Source organism: Sorex fumeus, unplaced genomic scaffold (genome assembly GCF_029834395.1).
Source record: "Sorex fumeus unplaced genomic scaffold, SorFum_2.1 ptg000006l, whole genome shotgun sequence".
NCBI classification, from domain to species: domain Eukaryota; kingdom Metazoa; phylum Chordata; class Mammalia; order Eulipotyphla; family Soricidae; genus Sorex; species Sorex fumeus.
The window spans coordinates 66,528,361-66,546,148 of NW_026606063.1; the positions used below are offsets into that span (position 1 = coordinate 66,528,361).

Below are 17,788 nucleotides of genomic sequence, written 5' to 3' on the forward strand. Positions count from 1 at the left end.
TCAGAGCCACAAAGGGCTTCAGACCACCTAAGGCCACACAAGATTTGCAGAGTCTATGAGAAGCAGATCACCTGGTCCTACCTGGCCCAGCACAGGTGAAAACCTGGTCAATGTCCTCTCCATAACTGCCCAGAGGCCACCCAGGGGCAGATAACTGAATGCAGCTGGCCCAGCATAACAGAAATTATTTAAGGGTTCCACACCTCTCCTTCCACCAAAACCCATTTCACGGGCCCCTGTTTTTTGTCTGACACAACACGTAACCCAGAGTATCGAGCACAATGTTAAATAAGGCAAACATAAATGAGTCAAGAGGGGGTGGGAACATTGGTGGTGGAGAATGGGCACTGGTGGAGGGATGGGTACTCGATCATTGTATAATTGAAACCCAAGTACAAAATTTTGCTATAAGTCTACAACTGTAATAATAAGTCTACAACTGTACCTCATGGTGTTTCACTAATAAAAAAAAATTAAATAAATAAATAAATAATTTTTGAAAAAAGAGGGGGTAAAGATGCCCAGAACAAACTGGGGAAGGATCAGGGTGGCAAAGGCCCACTCTGATAGCATCTTAGTGTCCTTCGTGTGCATGTTTGATAGGTCATGAAGCCAAGGCAGATAATCAGGTTTCACAAGGGACAGTGGGAAGCTCCATGTGAGAGTTCCCGGAAGTTGCTCCAAAACTTGCTCTAGTTGGTCCCCTCTCTCCCCCCACCCCCAGTGAACCCTCATCTAGACCTCCATCTACAGCCCGCTGGCCCCGGAGTCCCTCAGGCCAGGGATGCCAAAGGAGAGGGGACAGGGCAGGTGTGGATCATACAGTTCAGAGGGCTGCTTCTGCCCGCATTGTCCCTAACACCACAAGCCTGTCACCCCAGTTTTCAGCCTATGCTTTCCGATAGCCTACAAAAAAGGAGGATACAGCAAACGTGTCCCTCCCAGGACAGCGAGGGGATGAGAGCCGCGTTGAGTGGGAGCTGCTAAACCGCAAATGCAGGGCATCATGCGGACAGTGAGTCTTAGGGAACACGTCTGTCGTGGAAGTACCCGGCACCCTCCCCAGACGTTCTCTGGAGACCCTCAGCACTTGGAGTATTGAATCCTAGTCCGAAAAGACAACGGACATCAGGAGACCAGCCTGAGTTCACAAGGCTCTCAACAGTGCGGCTCGGGCAGAGACACATGAACGGAACATACACACATGTGCACAGACACACACCACACGCGTGTACACGTACACCACAGACAGGCGCACAAACATGTGCCTGCCTCACAGCTCAAGAAGTGGAGCCACAGCACGCGTGTGACAGCTGCTCACTCGACACGGTGGACAGACAGGACATTGGGGCTGCCACCAGAGGAACTGGGCCAGGGGCATCACGGACCCACCAGCGGCCGGCGGGGACCAGCTCTCAGCCACCACCACCCCCTCCGCGGCCTCCCCAGCGCCCAGCCCTCCCCAGGCCACGGGACCGCAACCCCTGCTCCTACCTGAGCCGGGCCCCGAAGGGCTTCGGGGTCGGGCGCGGCGTCACATCCCCGCTGCTGGGTGCGCGGGCGGGGGATGCGGAGCGGGCCCGGGTCGCCGTGCTCGGGGCGGGGACGCGGGCTGTGGCCGCCCCGGCGCTGGGGACCGGCTCTGGCCCGGCAGCTCCCCGGGAAGGCGGTGCTGGGGGCGGGCACAGGGCGGGCGCTGCAGGCGCGGAGTCCGCTTGCAGGCGTCCGGGGCGGGTCGGGCGGGCTGCCCGGGGCTCGCTGTCTTCCCGAGGGGTCGCGCCCCCCACGGCGCCCGCTGCCCCGTGCTCCGGGGGTGTTTCCGGCGGGGGCCCCGCGGTGACTCGCCTGGTGGACTCAGGCTCCAGTCACTCCCAGCTGCGGCCCCAATGAATCAGACCCCAGCAGGGAGCAGTGACCGCACAGCAGCAGAGCCCTGAGCACCCACCCAGCCCGCGGAGTCCCGGCCCATCGCGCCGCGCCTGGTGGCACAGATCCCCGCAAGCCGCCATCTCCGCGTCCTCGTCGGTGAAAGTGGTCCTGAGGGCCGCGCCTCCTGCAGGCCGGGACCCGGCTTGAGCTCAGCGACTGCTGCAGAGCGGCTGGAAGTGAGCAGCACCGACTCTCTGGTGGTTCCTGAGCCTGCGAAGGGCCGAATGGAGCAGGGTGCCCATCTGGGCACACTGACAGGGAGTCGCGGGTCCTGGAGAATCAATCACCTGCACCCTGCTGGCTGGCCTGGGTGACAGAATCCTCCAGGAAGTGCAGCGAATGGTCTGTGTGTTGCAGAATCTGTTGGGGTCACTGCGCAATTACCCCTGGTGGTGCTCAGGGGACCATACGGTATGCTGGGAATCAAACCCGGGTCGGCCTCATGCAAGGCAAACGCAGGCTCAAGACCCTACAGTCCTGGAGTGGGAACCAAGTTGGGAACCTGCAAACCATGCTCACCCAGCGCCCAAGCATTGACTGGGCCCGGGCTTGTTCTGGGGCCTCATGGGCCGCCCTCTAGAACCCTGTGAGCAGACCATGAGCCTTCCTTCGGCCCAGCACAAGCGGTCTACCCACTCTGGGTGGGCGCTGGTTTCTTTAGCCGGGTCCTGGGTCGAGACTTCACTCAGATGAGAGCTCACACTTCAGAGCCACAAAGGGCTTCAGACCACCTAAAGCCACAAAAGATTCGCAGAGCCTATGAGAAGCAGATCACCTGGTCCTGTCTGGCCCAGCACAGGTGAAAACCTGGGTGAGTGTCCTTTCCACAACTATCCAGAGGCCACCCAGGGGCAGATGACTGATTCTGCCTGGCCCAGCATGACAGAAATTATGTGGGGGTTCCACACCCCTCCTTCCACCAAAACCCATTTCACAGGCTCGTTTTTTGTCTGACACGATACATAACCCAGACCTCCGAGAGTCAAGCACTGAAGTGACCACAGTGTTCAGACACATATGAGCTGGCTGCGATTGGAGTGGGGATCAGGAGCAGAAAATAACTAACTCAGTAATTTATCAGCCCTAATGCTGCTAGCACAATAACAAGTTTTTCATTCTTAGTTTTCTTTTTCAGCAGATGTCTAATTCTTCAAGAGCTGCTAAGTAGGATCAGAGCCACACCCATGACTCTTAGCCCAATGGGCCAACCAGGCCAATACACCACTGCTCTGGGCTTGCAGTGCCAGGGTTTATAATCCAGATAACTGCCTCTAATTCTTTCATGCTCAGGGACTACCCAGAGATGCTCCAAGCACCATATGGTGCCTGGGATCCCACTGGGGCCAGCTGCTCACAAGGCATGTGCTTTAAGCCAACCAGGTACTATCTCTCCAGCCCCTTCCATTTTCTTTTCACCTATATGTTTTCATAAGTTTCACTTTCCCAGAAAAGCAGGCTCAAAATTAGGGTCAATGGTTCAGAATTTTAAGAATGTGTTCTTTTATCAAGCAGTGTTTCAGCACTGAGTTTGAAATGTTCAAAGAAATCTTTTTTTTTTTTTTTTGCTTTTTTGGGTCACATCCAGCTATGCCCAGGGGTTACTCCTGGCTCTGCACTCAGGAATTACCCCTGGCGGTGCTCAGGGGACCATATGGGATGCTGGAAATCGAACCCTGGTCGGCTGCATACAAGGCAAATGCCCTACCCACTGTGCTATTGCTCCAGCCCCCCAAAGAAACTTTTTATATGTGTTTCCTAACCTCCAAAGTCATAGCATTGGAGAGTTTTAAGCTTAATGTTATACCATACACAGTTTTGTTGAGAAGCATCTATGATAGAGGTATTTCCCCACCCACAGAATCAGAATTGACTGACAAGTGGACAGAAAATCAGCATGAGGAGGTGGCAGTGGGCTTTCACTGGTCCTGAAGTTCTCAGAGAGGAGGTCCCCACTTTCTGCTCCACCAAACAAGAGGAAAGTGACCCTCTTCCAGGAGAGGAGATTGACAGGAATTGTGAGAGAGGGAAGGTCCTGTGGACCCCCCAGATTTGCTCTGAGCACTGTCAGTGTCATCACAATGTCATGCCAAGAGGTAACCCTAACTTCAGTGTTCCCTAGGCAGGAAGACTGGCTTCCTCACTAGACCCAAAGCTTCCCTAGGAGCTCCCCATCTTCCAAGGCTCCACAGCTGGGCCAAGAAGGCCAGCAAGAGAAGTGTCCCAGCACTGGAGATCAACAGACCCAGTACACTCTAAGCTGAGGTCTGAAAGTCCTAAGAATGACTTGCCACTTGATGATAGCTTCAGGCCATACACCTCTCTAACCTCTAGAGCAGTCCAGTTCCTTTCAAAGGGAAAGAAGGAATTTGGAGGGAAAGAATTTGGAAGAGATCGGCTGTTATCTGCAAAAGACAGTGTCTTGAATCATGGAGACACCAGCTCTGAATTAGAGGAGTTTTTTCTTTTAAATATAAGATGAAATGAGTCCTGGGCTAAGTTGACTTCAATTATAGAAAATAATTTTAAAAGATATCCATTTTGCATACAGGATCTCTGTGATTCTTGGTACAACTACTTTTGTTTGAAGTTTTTTGGGTTTGAGGGGAGTGTTGGGTTTTGTTGGGTTCTTTGTTTGTTTTGGGTATTTTGCTGTTTATGAACTGCCAGTAACTTTGACAGAACCACAGACATCAATTGAAAAACCACTGTTCCAGATAGGCTTCCTTTTACAACCTAGTTTTGCTCCTTTCATACATTTCCCATCTACTGACCTCTAAATAACTATTTTTTAGAAATCTGTCTCTCTTATTACTTCCATTATTTCAGTTTCCCAGTTTTAATGAGCTCAGCACTCTCCCTCTCTATAAACACTTGATCATTTTTCTGTTCAAATTTCACTAATTTACAATATCTTTTAAATCAGAAAACATATGTGAACTAGATATGAGAGCTGATGAGAAAACATATAAAATGTTATAAAACTTCCCTTGGCAGTAAACTATTTCATAAACTCTTTTAAAAAAATAAGAAGAAAGGATGTGGCAGGCATTCCTGCCGATTTTTGGTTCTATTTGCAGTTTTAATCTTTCTCAGTGAAAAGAAATGACTAAAAGAGAAATCTTGCATCAGTATTTGCCATGTTCATACAGGAAACAAATATCAAGTTTCAGAGGCTGAAATTCCAAGACCTTTTGCAGTTCATAAAACCAAACTGGTGATGCCTTTCTCCTTTACGCTTGCTGTCTTTGACTTGATTATTGCTTCAACGCATGAAGATTAAAATACCAATAACCAAATTAAACCATACACCCTCCTCCAAAAGGCAGCTACCTTCTCATGTCATCAAAGAAGTATGTACTGAAACTGTTAAATTTAATCATATTCAAAACACATAACAAAACTACCACCATGGCTGCAGTGATAATACAGCAGGAATGATCCCTGAGTGCAGAAGCAGTAGAAAGTTCTGAGCACTGCTGAATGTGGCCTTAAAACAACAACAACAAAAATACTGCTATCCATAAGTACATTGTTAATCAAATATTCTTTCCCTTTTAATTCTACATGGTCTCATCATGCTTGGTTCTCTGAAAGTTCCTATGGTTTGTCTATCACTTTCTATTTTTCATAAGCATCTTCCAAATTTCAGACTCTTATGTGTCAGCATTAAAGAGCCTTTTAAATTATCACTGTAACTGCCAAGTTGTCTTTTCTAAATAGCTTCCTTTTCTTATGATCACTGTAAAAGATAGCTATGATTTATTTGTTCCTTCCCCAATGAAGAAGTGAAGAATACTTTTCTTCTCTTTGAATCTTGGCTGGTTTCAGAAACTTTTTCTACCAATTTCAACCAATAGGATGAATTATGGGTTATTTTCAGAAACTGCAAACACTGGAGTATCAAAAATCTTTTAACTTTCTTCCAAATCTTTTTGGATACTCATCCTTGGTGCCAAAAGCTTGGTGTCAAGTAAATATTATTGTTTTAAAACACAAAGTATTAGAAAATCTCAAGCCATATGGAGGGTATCCTATTCTCAGCCTCAGCTTAAAGTCACAATCAACTCTGAAAATAAAACTGTACCCTCTTGGATATTAAACCTTTTCACCCTATCAGTCACTGACTACATTCCACAGAAGAGGATGCAAAGAACCATTTAGTGGAGCCCATCAACCCAAAGAATTGCAAGAAATAATAATATGCTATTATTGACTGAGTTTGTAGTGCTCAGTTAGCAATATCTTAGTGATAAGTCAATCAGTGACCATCCTTGGAAATGTGTCGTGATTCTTCATGACACATCCAGTACTATATTGCATGCAGCATTGTTTGATTGGGGTTGGTTGTTAGTTTTCTTAAAAAATTCTACCAGTGTTTTGTGTATCTTGAATATCAAGCTTTTATCAGATGAGTGATAGGCAAATATTCTCTCCCAGTCTGAGACATATTCTTTTATTCTAGTAATTGTTTCTTTTTTTCATGGTATCATCCCCAGACTTTTGCTACCACCACAGTGATTTCTAGCAGAGGCAACACTGTAATCTCAATCATGTCACTGTCATTCTAACTGTCACTGTCCTCCCGTTGTTCATCGATTTGCTTGAGCGGGCCCAGTAACGTCTCCATTTTGAGACTTGCTGTTACTGTGTTTGGCATACTGAATATGTCAAGGGTAACTTTCCAGGCTTTACCGTGCATGCGAGATCCCAATCACGGGTTCATGAAATCATCAGTAGAATATTTAGCTAAATGTCAAATCCAAGTGAGAGAGAGAGAGAGAGTATACTAAGCCTTGTCCCTGAAACTGTAATTCATAAATTGTCTCATTAAAAAGGACAACAGAGAAAGATAAATAAAATCAAAAGGATAAAAGTAAATCAAATAATATATATTTTTCCTTGCATGTTAGTCTCTCATTATGTTACTTTATATTCCACAAATGAGTGCAGTCATTCTATGTCTTTTCCTCTCTCTCTCACTCATTTCGCTTAGCATGATATTCTCCATGTCAATCCACTTATATGCAAATTTCATTATTTTATCTTTTCTAACAGCTGAATAGTATTTCATTGTGTAGATGCAGCAAAGTTTCTTTAACCAGTCATTTGTTCTTGGGCACTCAGGTTTTTTCCAGATTCTGGCTATTGTAAATAGTGTTGCAATAAACATACAAGTGCAAATATCATTTATACTGTATTTTTTTGTACTTCCGGAATATATTCCCAGAAGTGGTAATGCTGGGTCAAATGAGAGCTCATTTTCTAGTTTTTTGAGATAGGTCCATGTTGTTTTCCAAAAAGACCAGTCAGCATTCCCACCAGCAGTGAAGGAGAGTCCCGTTCTCCCCACATCCACGCCAAGACTGGTTGCTTTTGTTCTTTTGGATGTTTGCCAGTCTCTGTGGTGTGAGATATCTCATTGTTGTTTTGATCTGCATCTCCCTGATGATTAGTGATGATGAGGGCCATGAGGATCACTCCAAAGCTTGGAAGCCACCTCACATACTGGGAGAAAAGGCAGCTGGGATAGAGAAAGGACCACTAAGTAAATGATGCTTGGAGGGCTCATTCAGGGTGGGAGATGCCTAGCAAGCTATCTAGAATATCCCACCCGCACAGCAGAGCCTGGCAAGCTCTCCATGGCATATTCACTATGCCAAAAACAGTAACAAGTCTCATAGTGCAGATGTTACTGGTACCCACTAGAGCAAATTGATGAACAACGGGACAACAGTGAAAAATCGCTAAGAAGACAAAGAACCTCCAGCTAAGAGCACATCTCTTCGATTCCACTGTTCTTCCTGCATTAACATATGCCTCAGAAACCTGGGCCCTACAAAAACAGGATGAGAATGCTATTCGGGTCTCCAAAAGAGGAATCGAAAGAGTTGTGCTAGGAGTATCACGCTTCACTCAAGTGAAAGAAGGAATCTGGAGTTCTGACCTCCGTTGATGATCGAGAATCAGGGACACTGTCTTGTTTGTCAAGTCGTCAAAAATCAAATGGGCTGGACATGTAATGCAATTTGGAGACGACCACTGGACTAGAGCCCTTACTGACTGGATTCCACGGGCCTTCAAAAGATCGCATGGCCGCCCACCTACGAAATGGTCAGACTTCTTCATCAAGACCATGAACAAACGGTTTGAGGTTTGAAGTTCTTTGTGTTCCTGGAGCGAGCAGACACCATTGGGCTACACTAGCACACAACAGGGATAAGTGGAGACATTACTGGTGCCCGCTCAAGCAAATCAATGAGTAACAGGTGTCAAGTGATCAAGTGATTACACGAAAGGCAAATATTCCTGAAGATTTAATATTTAAGATTGGACCATTATTCCCCTTCTAAAAGAGTATATACCAGTTACCACAGATAAATTCCTCATACCAAAACTGCTGATCAAAACCACATTTCAAAACCAGGGTATTTTAAACAAGCACATGTCTGAAGCAATCAAATGTGAAAAATATAAATAACCTGTCTCTGTTCAATAGAACAATGAACTTTGTATCACGAAGAGCTCTCCAAAATTGAAACATAAACAATACTCAGAGGTAATGGAGTACTCAAATGAAATAAAAGATAGGTTTTCAGCCAGAAGTTTCACAATATTCCTTACGTAAATTCAGAAATTTAATTACAGCCATGCCTAAGTGGTTCTGCTTCTCTTCATTTTCATTGTTAAACAAAGTTTTACCCAAACTTGAATCATTTCCTGTCTTGGCAATTGGTGGTATCACATTCCTATTTTTCCTATGCTGCTAAACTTTAAATCACTACTCCCCCCAAAAATCCCTTCCTCATTAGCAAACAGATATCCCAAACCCGTAGGCATCTCTCTCACACATGCCATGCACGCGCGCGCGCACACACACACACACACACACACACATACACACATGCACATGCACATGCACACACACACACAAAGACACAGGCACACATATCACTATCCTTTGAGGACCATGATAGTACTTCAGGGTACAGGTAACCATCTAAATTATCAGATATATTACATCATAGTTGTGTTATTAACCATGTTTCCCTGCAATAACTTTTTCCATCAGGAGGTAGTGTGTTCACTACCTTTTCTTCACAGCTGTATTATTGTCTGGAAGACAGCTTGGCATGTGCTATTTGAATTTTTAATTATCCATTGAGTGAATGAATCACTTTATTTTCACATTAAAAGGCATTTCACATGACTTTATTATTTTTTATCCCTTCCAATTAACCTTTTATTGACTTTTCCCAGTTCTTTCAATTGATTTAGTTTTTTGAACCAATTTTATTTGATATCACCAGGCACTATCCATGAATATGCAGATATTTTAATGTTTGGACAGCCTAGGATCCTTCTAAAGGTTCCTGACTTAGCCAAAAGGACCTCAAAAGGTGAATTTCTTGAGCAAATTATTTTTACCCTTACTAAGCAGAGAAAAAAAGTTGAATTCAAATCACCAACCACCTTAGCTGCCAACCCAAGCACCCAGGAAAGGAATACATGTGAGAAATTAGAACAGCAACTCTGACCTGTGATTTTCCTTCTGAGATAGCAAGCAGGTTTTTGAAAGAGAACTGACTACTCCTAATGCTTTTATTATAACATTGCTCCTTCAAACCCAAGCTAGGTAACGATCGGCATCAAAGAAAAGGAACCTTATGAATCATAGCAGGATGCCTAGGTGAGTGAGGATCAGCTCTATGATCCTGCATGAGAGGGTCCTGGACGCTGTGAAACTCTAGCTCTAGCTTCTGGGCAAAATCTCTGCAGACAGTGCCTGCAATCTCTATAGTTAAAGGTCTAGGAACTGCTCCTCAGGCCAACATTTGGGAACCAACAGGGATTTTTAAACCATGACTATAGCTTGCTGAGTCCCCAGAGGAGTGGGGCAAGCTATAAAGACGTTTTAATTACAAGTGGAGGCACTTCCATTTGTATGTGTTTGAGAGTATACCTTATTTATTTGCTTATGTATCTGTTTGGGCTAGAGCGATAGCACAGCAGTAGGGCGTTTGCCTTGCACGCAGCCAACATGGCCGACCCGAGTTCTATTCCTCCGCCCCTCTTGGAGAGCCTGGCAAGCTCGCCGTGATGTATTCGATATGCCAGACACAGTAACAACAAAGTCTCCAATGGAGACGTTACTGGGCCCACTCGAGCAAATCGATGATCAACGGGAGGGCCTTTACTTTACTTACTTTACTTATTTATCTGTTTATTTATTTGTTTATTTATTTATTAGTGAGACACCATGAGGAACAGTTGTAGACTTACAAATTTTGTGCTTGGGTTTCAATTATACAATGACCAAATACCCATCCCTCCACCTGTGCCCATTTCCCACCACCACGGATCCCAGGATCTCTCCCACCCCCATACCCCCCATTCCACCCTGCCTCTGTGGCAGGGCATTCCCCTCTGTTCTCTCTCTCCTTTTGGGTGTTGTGGTTTGCAAAAGAGGCATTGAGTGGCAATCATGTTTGGTCCATAGTCTACTTTCAGCATGCTTCTCCCATCCTGGGAGGATCCTCCCAACATCCTTTATTTGGTGGTCCCTTCTCTATCTGAGCTCCTTTTCCCCCTAGCATGTGTGGCTGGCCTCCAAGCCATGGAGCAAAATTCCTAGTACTAATCTCAGCCATTCTTGGGTGTTAGTCTCCTATTTTGATACTTTATGTTCCCCAGATGAATGCAATCTTTCTATGTCTATCCCCCTCTTTCTGACTCATTTCGCTTAACATGATACTTTCCATGTAGTACCACTTGTATGTAAATTTCATGACTTCATCTTTTCTAACAGCTACATAGTACTCCATTGTGTAAATGTACCAAAGTTTCTTTAACCAGTCATCTGTTTTCGGGCACTCAGGTTTTTTCCAGATTCTGGATATCACAAATAGTGCTGAAATAAATATAAAAGTGCAGATGTCATTTCGACTATACTTTTTTGCCTCTCTGGGATATATTCCCAGGAGTGGTATTGCTGGGTCAAATGGGAGTTCAATTTCTAATTTTTTGAAAATCGTCCATACTGTTTTCAAAAAGGGCTGAACCAGTCTGCATCAGCATTGAGTTGTTTAATTTCCAGGTGTTTGATTTGGTTCTCTGTGTCTGTGTGTGATTCACTTCTATCCTCCGTGCATCGTGGTCTGAAAAGATGGTTGATACTATTTCTATCTTCCTGATTCTATTCAGGGATGTTTTGTGGCCTAGCACATGGTCTATTTTGGAAAATGTTCCAGGCTCACTGGAGAAGAATGTTTTTAACCTTTCAAAATACTTTTTATTATATACTTATATAGTTATAATGGAATTATGGTTATAATGGTTATAACAGAATTAAAGTTTATGGTTATAATGGAATTATAATCATATGGTTATACGGTTATAATGAAATTAATATTTATGTATTTATATACAAAGTATTTATGTATAAAGTTTCTGCACAGCATGATTGAACTCTGACTGCCCACTTTCATGACCTTATGTCACCCTGGTCTGATTTTCAGTCCCTCCCACCCTCTCCCCTACGTTTTGTTAATAAATTTTATAATCCAAGCACAAGATTTTGTGGTTGTTAGATATAGTAAGCTCCCTGGTTTTGTCTCTTCGTATGTAATGGATAAGTGATATTATTTATATTATTTGGTATTTGTCCTCTCCCTCTCGCTTAATTTGCTTAACATAATACCCTCCAGTTATATCCACATCACAGCAAACTGCATGATTTTATCTTTACTTACAACTACATGATACTTCATTGTGCATATGTACCACAGATTCTTTATGTATTCATTTGTCATTGGATATTTGAACTGTTTCCATAGTCTGGCAATGATACTAAGAGCTGCAATGCACATACATAATAATACACACCTAATAAGTGTGTACATATCTTTTCAAACACATGTTTTTGTGTTTGGAGGTAGATGTCAAGAAGTGCATTTTCTGTGTCGTATAGGAGCTCTATTCTTTCTTTTTTGAGGAATCGACAAACTATTTTCCACAGAATCTGAACCAAACAACTTTCCCACCAACCATGAATGAGGGTTCTTCCATTTTCTGTATTTCCCTACCCCAAACCTTGCTGGGTTTCTTTTTATCTTGATATATGCAGTTCTTTTTGGCATAGATAATACCTTATTGCTGTTTTGTTTGCTATTATCCCTGATAACAAGTGACTGACAATGAATACCTTTCCATAGACATACTGGCCAACTTTATGTCTTTAGAAGAATACATTTTTTAATGGACAGGTTACCTGGACATAACAAATTGCATAGCAATTGCAAGAGTTTATATAGTTTACTACACCTGAATGAAGGTAAAATTGTGAGACTGAAGTCAAATACCTGTCTTTCACACAAATATAGAATGCTTTTTAAACAGTTTTAATATGCATTTTACTTTCTTGAAATTCAGCCACCATCTAATCTTGGGGAGAGTAACATTTTATTTTTTCTGAAACTTTCTCTAATGTTTCAACTTGGAAAACTCACATAACAGAAGGCAACATTGCTCATTCTCTTTGAATGTCCATAGAGTTACAGGCTTTTGTAAATTTTATGTTGAGTCACACTCAGTGGTTCTTAGGGCTTACTCCTGACTCTGTGCTCAGAAGATCATATACAGTGCTCAGGACTGAACTGGGACCAGCTGTGTGCAAAGCAAGCACAAGGTGGTGGTCATTTGTCCGTCTCATGCACCTTCCTTGTCTAACCTCCTTTCTAAATAATGAGCTAAGCTGTTTCACTTGTATGATCCAATGAAGCAGAATCTCTTGTTCCTTTCATCTCTCTCTCTTTTCTATCCCTTTCTTCCCTTCCCTCTCCCTCTATTCTCTATTTCATTCTACTATGATAAACCAAAAAGACTCAGATTATGTGTAATCTATGTATCATTTTGAAATTGCATTAGTTTATATTATCTAAAAACTAAATGTTTTCTCGTTGTACATTAATGTTTTGATACATTCAGAACTATTTCTCATAGCCTTTGATTTTTAATAATATTTGTGATAAGTTTTGCTTTGACACATTCAAATTTGTTTGAAGCATGTAACTGAAAATACCTAATCTCAAAAATAATAAATTTATTTATATTAATAATTCTCAAAGTTGCCTCTGCAATAGCTTCCTACATAAGATATAAATACAAGTTCACATCTAATAAGTCCATAATTGCATAAGCACACCTGTGATTAAATTTTTTTAATGAAACATTGAAATCTTTTTTTTGTAACTCTAAGGTTTTATTTATTTTTTTAATTTTTATTAGTGAAACACCATGAGGTACAGTTGTAGGCTTACAATGTTTTGTGCTTGGGTTTCAATTATACAATAATCAAACACCCATCCCTCCACCAGTGCCCATTTTCCATCACCACAGGTCCCAGTATCCCTCCCACCCTCCATGCCCCCTCCCACCCTGCCTCTGTGGCAGGATATTCCCTTTTGTTCTCTCTCTCCTTTTGGGTATTGTGGTTTGCAAAAGAGGCATTGAGTGGCAATCATGTTTGGTCTAATAGTCTACTTTCAGCATGCTTCTCCCATCCTGGGAGGATCCTCCCAACACCCTTTACTTGGTTCTCCTTTCTCTATCTGAGCTCCCTTTTCCCCTAGAATGTGTGGCTGGCCTCCAAGCCATGGAGCAAAACTCCTGGTACTAATCTCGGCCACTCTTGGGTGTTAGTCTCCTATTTTGTTACTTTAGAAACATTGAAATCTTAGCTCATTCTTTGAATTAACATCTCTTGAGTTGTAATGCAATTTCAACTTAAAGAAATTAAATGGATATACTTGAATATTTAACTCATATTTCCTTTTATTTTTCTACAGCTATGTATAGCTATCTTTGAGTTCTTGTTTACTTGGTATAAAGCATATTTATATTTCTCAGGAAAGTAAACTAATTTCCTTGAACCCCATGTCTTGTATGCATTGGTCTGAAAAAATATTCTTTATTCTTTAGGCCTGCATAGTCTTTTTATATTTATTATCTTTTACTTTTACTTTTTAAAATTAAATCGCCATGAGATACAATTACAAAGTTGTTTGTGTTTAGGTTTCAGTCATACAATACTCCAACACCCATCCCTGGAAAAATATGCTTAACCATCAATAATTGGGTCAAGAATATTTCCTAGATCTAAAGTTAAAACATTCTTTCCCATGAATTATGAACCAAACCATAAATACCTATATATCATGGATGTAGTGAATTTAATAGAGAGTGGCTTTCTTTACCTCCACATGAGCCAGAAAATGTTTTCAGAGAAAGAGAAAATCAAGAAGTGAACGCAAGTAATGAAAGTGCCTCCCTCATCGGGACAGACAACTTCTGGAACAGACAAATTCTAGAAACTTGGCTGGATTTTGAGAGGCACTCCAGAAAATTAACTACGATTTCTCTTTTGCTTGAATAAAGTTAGCTTATTTAAACAAGTAAATTAACCTTGCAATTGTCAACTTCTCTTACTTGTGATCATCAAAAGCTACCTAAACACCTCTTGCTTATATTATTTTTCACTAAGATTGAGTTATTATTACAAGATCTGATATTTCTCTTATTCATGTCCATTTATTCATTATTATAATTGTGTATTAATATTTGTGTAATAAAGAGAAACAGAGACCATGTGCATGCAAGAGAAAGTGACACTGAGAGAGAAGAGAACTAAACCAGAAATCTCTTACTAAAGTAGAAATATCTGAAAAAAAAAGTTATATTGTGTTCCAAGTTAGCAGCAAAGTTAAATGTCCCTAGAAGGTCTAACTAGATATCTCCAAAAAAGTGTCCTGAAGCATGGGCCTTAACCTGCCTCTGATCTCATAAAATGAGCAGCCCAGGCTTTTCCGTGTCCTGCATGGTCATGGTCATGGTCCTCCTGTTGTTCATCAATTTGCTCAAGCGGGCCTGGTAATGTCTCCATCATGAGACTTATTGTTATTGTGTTTGGCATATTGAATATATATTGAATACGACACAGGTAGCTTGCTAGGCTTTGCTGTGCGGGCGAGATACTCTTGGTAGCTTGCTGGGTTCTCCGAGAGGGTGGCGGAATCGAACCCGGCTCTGCCGGGCTGGCTGCACGCAAGGCAAATTCCCTACCACTGTGCTATTGCTCCAGCCCAGTGTCCTGCACACATTAATATAATTATAAGACAGGTGCATATGATCAGAAAGAAATTCTGATTTTTTAACTTAAAATAAAGCCTATGAGTGCCTAAGGGACCAGGTTTTATGAGTTATTCACCATAATCTTTCTTTGTCCAGGAAGGACACACAAGAAAGAATTACAAATATTCTTAGTGATGAAAGAATCAGGCAGAGGATGAAAGGCACATCTTGGGGTTTCCTCCTTCCCCATTTGCTTGAATTTTGTAACCTTTCGGGTGTGACTGGCCTATGCCCTCAGTAGTCACTAGTTCATTCATGTGGAAAATCATGTCTTCCTTCATGTTAGGAGAGACTTCTTAGAAGTGAGACATTTTTTCTTAAGTATTAGTATTATTTAGTATTCCCGAGTATGACAGAAAGCCCAAATAATGTACTAAAATGCACTGATTCCATTCATTTGAGTAAAAGGGTATTCTTATGTATTAGGAACTATATTTTGTGAATGTATAAAACAAATGTATATTCTTCATGAGTCACCTTTTAATTGTATGTAGCTTTAAGCCTTTAAAGGAAAAATGCCTATTACTTCTCAGAGAGGAACATGGAGCCACAACAAATGTATGATTCATCTGTGGTCTCCAGTATAAAAATTAAGTCCATGTCAAGACTATAGCATAAACAAGTTCAAATGTTATTAATTATAGCACATGTGCTAGACAAAGAATTAGAGGGTACCAAGTAACTATGGCTTGCTGTCTACTGCAAGATGTATCTCTAAATGTTGTAGAAACTGTGCCAAGCTTTTCTGAGAGAGAAAGGGGATGGATTTGAAACTTTTATTTATTTATTTATTTTTTTGGGGGGCGGTCACACCTGTCAAAACACAGGGGTTACTCCTGGCTCTGCACTCAGGAATTTCTCCTGGTGGTGCTCAGAGGGTCATATGGGATGCTGGGAATTGAACCCAGGTCGGCCGCGTGCAAAGCAAATGCCCTACCCTCTGTGCTATCGTTCCAGCCTCTGGATTTGAAACATTTAAAAGTTGGTTTTACATCTCAAGTGTCAAGAAGGAAGACTGGATCCATCAACTAAAGATTAAGGAGCACTAGGAGATGGGAATGTAAGGTGTCAAAGGTATGACACTCAGATTGTCCCTGACCCTAGATTGTAGAAATGAATGAAACAGAAAAGGAAACATATTAAGGGAGTGGGGATATAAGAAGAAACCAATGGGAGGTGTCGGGGTGTCTTGGGCACATCGATAGGATAGAAGTGTGATACATAGATATATCTAAACTATAGAACCAGTTCTGAAAGCTTAGGGCCCAAAGTACAATAACCAAACTTAACAATGTGCCTATCAAAGAAGCAAGCTGGAAGGGTGGAAGGGAAACTAAATGAACTGGCAGAGGCAAGTTGACACTGATGGTAGGATTGGTTTATATCTGAAAGCCAAATATGAATAACTTTGTGAATGAAAGGCCCTTAATCTTTTTAAATGTTTAAAATTTTAAATTTAAAAAAATACATTAAATTTAAAAAAGGATTAAGAAGCACTAATAGGACCATGGAGAATTTCTACTACATAGCCAGGGAAGTAACATGTGAAAGAAAACAAATTTTGACTCCAAAGCTTAGGTCTGAAAGAGGAAAAAGAAACCCAAGGTTATTGGGTGCCCCCCCCTTCCCCTGGATAGCTTATCTTGGAGAAATCTCCCTGCAGAGAACATAGACTCCACGTGAGAACTTCTAGCCATGCACAGAGCTGAAGAAATGCTGGCCGAGGGAGCTTCCCCACAGTATAAAGAAGTTGCCAAGCCTTCCTGGAACCAAGTGGGTGGAGTCACATCTGTGGTGATGGCAAGGCTCACAGTGTGAACACTGATAACTGAAAACCCAAAAAGCCCTGTGAGACCCGTCTCCCAAGCATCAGGATGTAGCAAGGATCTATGGCCAGTTTCTCCTACAAGTAGTGAAGTAGAATAAGATACCTCATGAGGGATACTTCTGAGTCAGAATCTTCCAAGCTATCAGCAGGAAGGCAATCCCTATAGGAGACTAGTGCAATCTTGGCAGGCAGAGAGGAACACAGGAAGAATACTGAAAGACTTACTAACTAGGAGTTACTAAGATTAATGGAAATTTGTGACAATGATAATATTTTAATTGGAGGGAGAAAAAATCTTGACTAGAATCAAACATGCTGAAAACTAATATTCTTACATTTTTCATTCAGAAACAGTTTTGGTTCTCAGAATAACCAAAGCACTCCTGAGACCAGAGATGGAAAACGTTGCACTCTCAGACTTTCATCTTTTCTAGAAACTTATGATAATCAAAACAGTATGGTACTGAAACAAAGACCAACTCTCAAAAAAGTGAAATAGAATTGAGAGCCCAAAGAGAAACACTAAGATATGTGGGTAGTGAATTTATGACCAAAGGGCTAGGAGAACCTCTTCAGCAAGTTCGTGCTGGGAGAACTGAGAGCCACAAGCAAAAGAATAAAATTAGCTATCTATCTCATTCTATAAACAAAGGCTAATTAAAAATAAATTAAGGGTCTAGATGTTAAACATTTTTGTGAAATTCATTGAGGAAAACATAGGCAGAACTTCCTGAAATCTTGATCTCAGAGGAGTCTCCAATGATGTGACTGGCAAAAAAAAAAATCAGAAATAAATGAGACTAAAACAAAGAGAAGTTTCTGTGCTGCAATAGAAATGTGGCCTAA

General features: G+C 42.0%; 1 protein-coding gene across 2 annotated transcripts in view; it reads right to left on the bottom strand.

Moving 5' to 3' along the window:
* IL1R1 (interleukin 1 receptor type 1) overlaps positions 1–17,788 on the bottom strand; it is an 82,472-nt gene that overhangs the window by 47,504 nt on the left and 17,180 nt on the right. The window contains exon 1 of one of the 2 annotated variants that reach the window (XM_056127344.1): positions 1,495–1,631. The exons of the other annotated variant lie outside the window; for it this stretch is intronic. The gene's annotated coding sequence lies outside the window, so the exon portion shown is untranslated. Of the gene's footprint in view, positions 1–1,494; positions 1,632–17,788 lie in introns of those variants that run through there. 2 annotated transcript variants of the gene reach the window in all.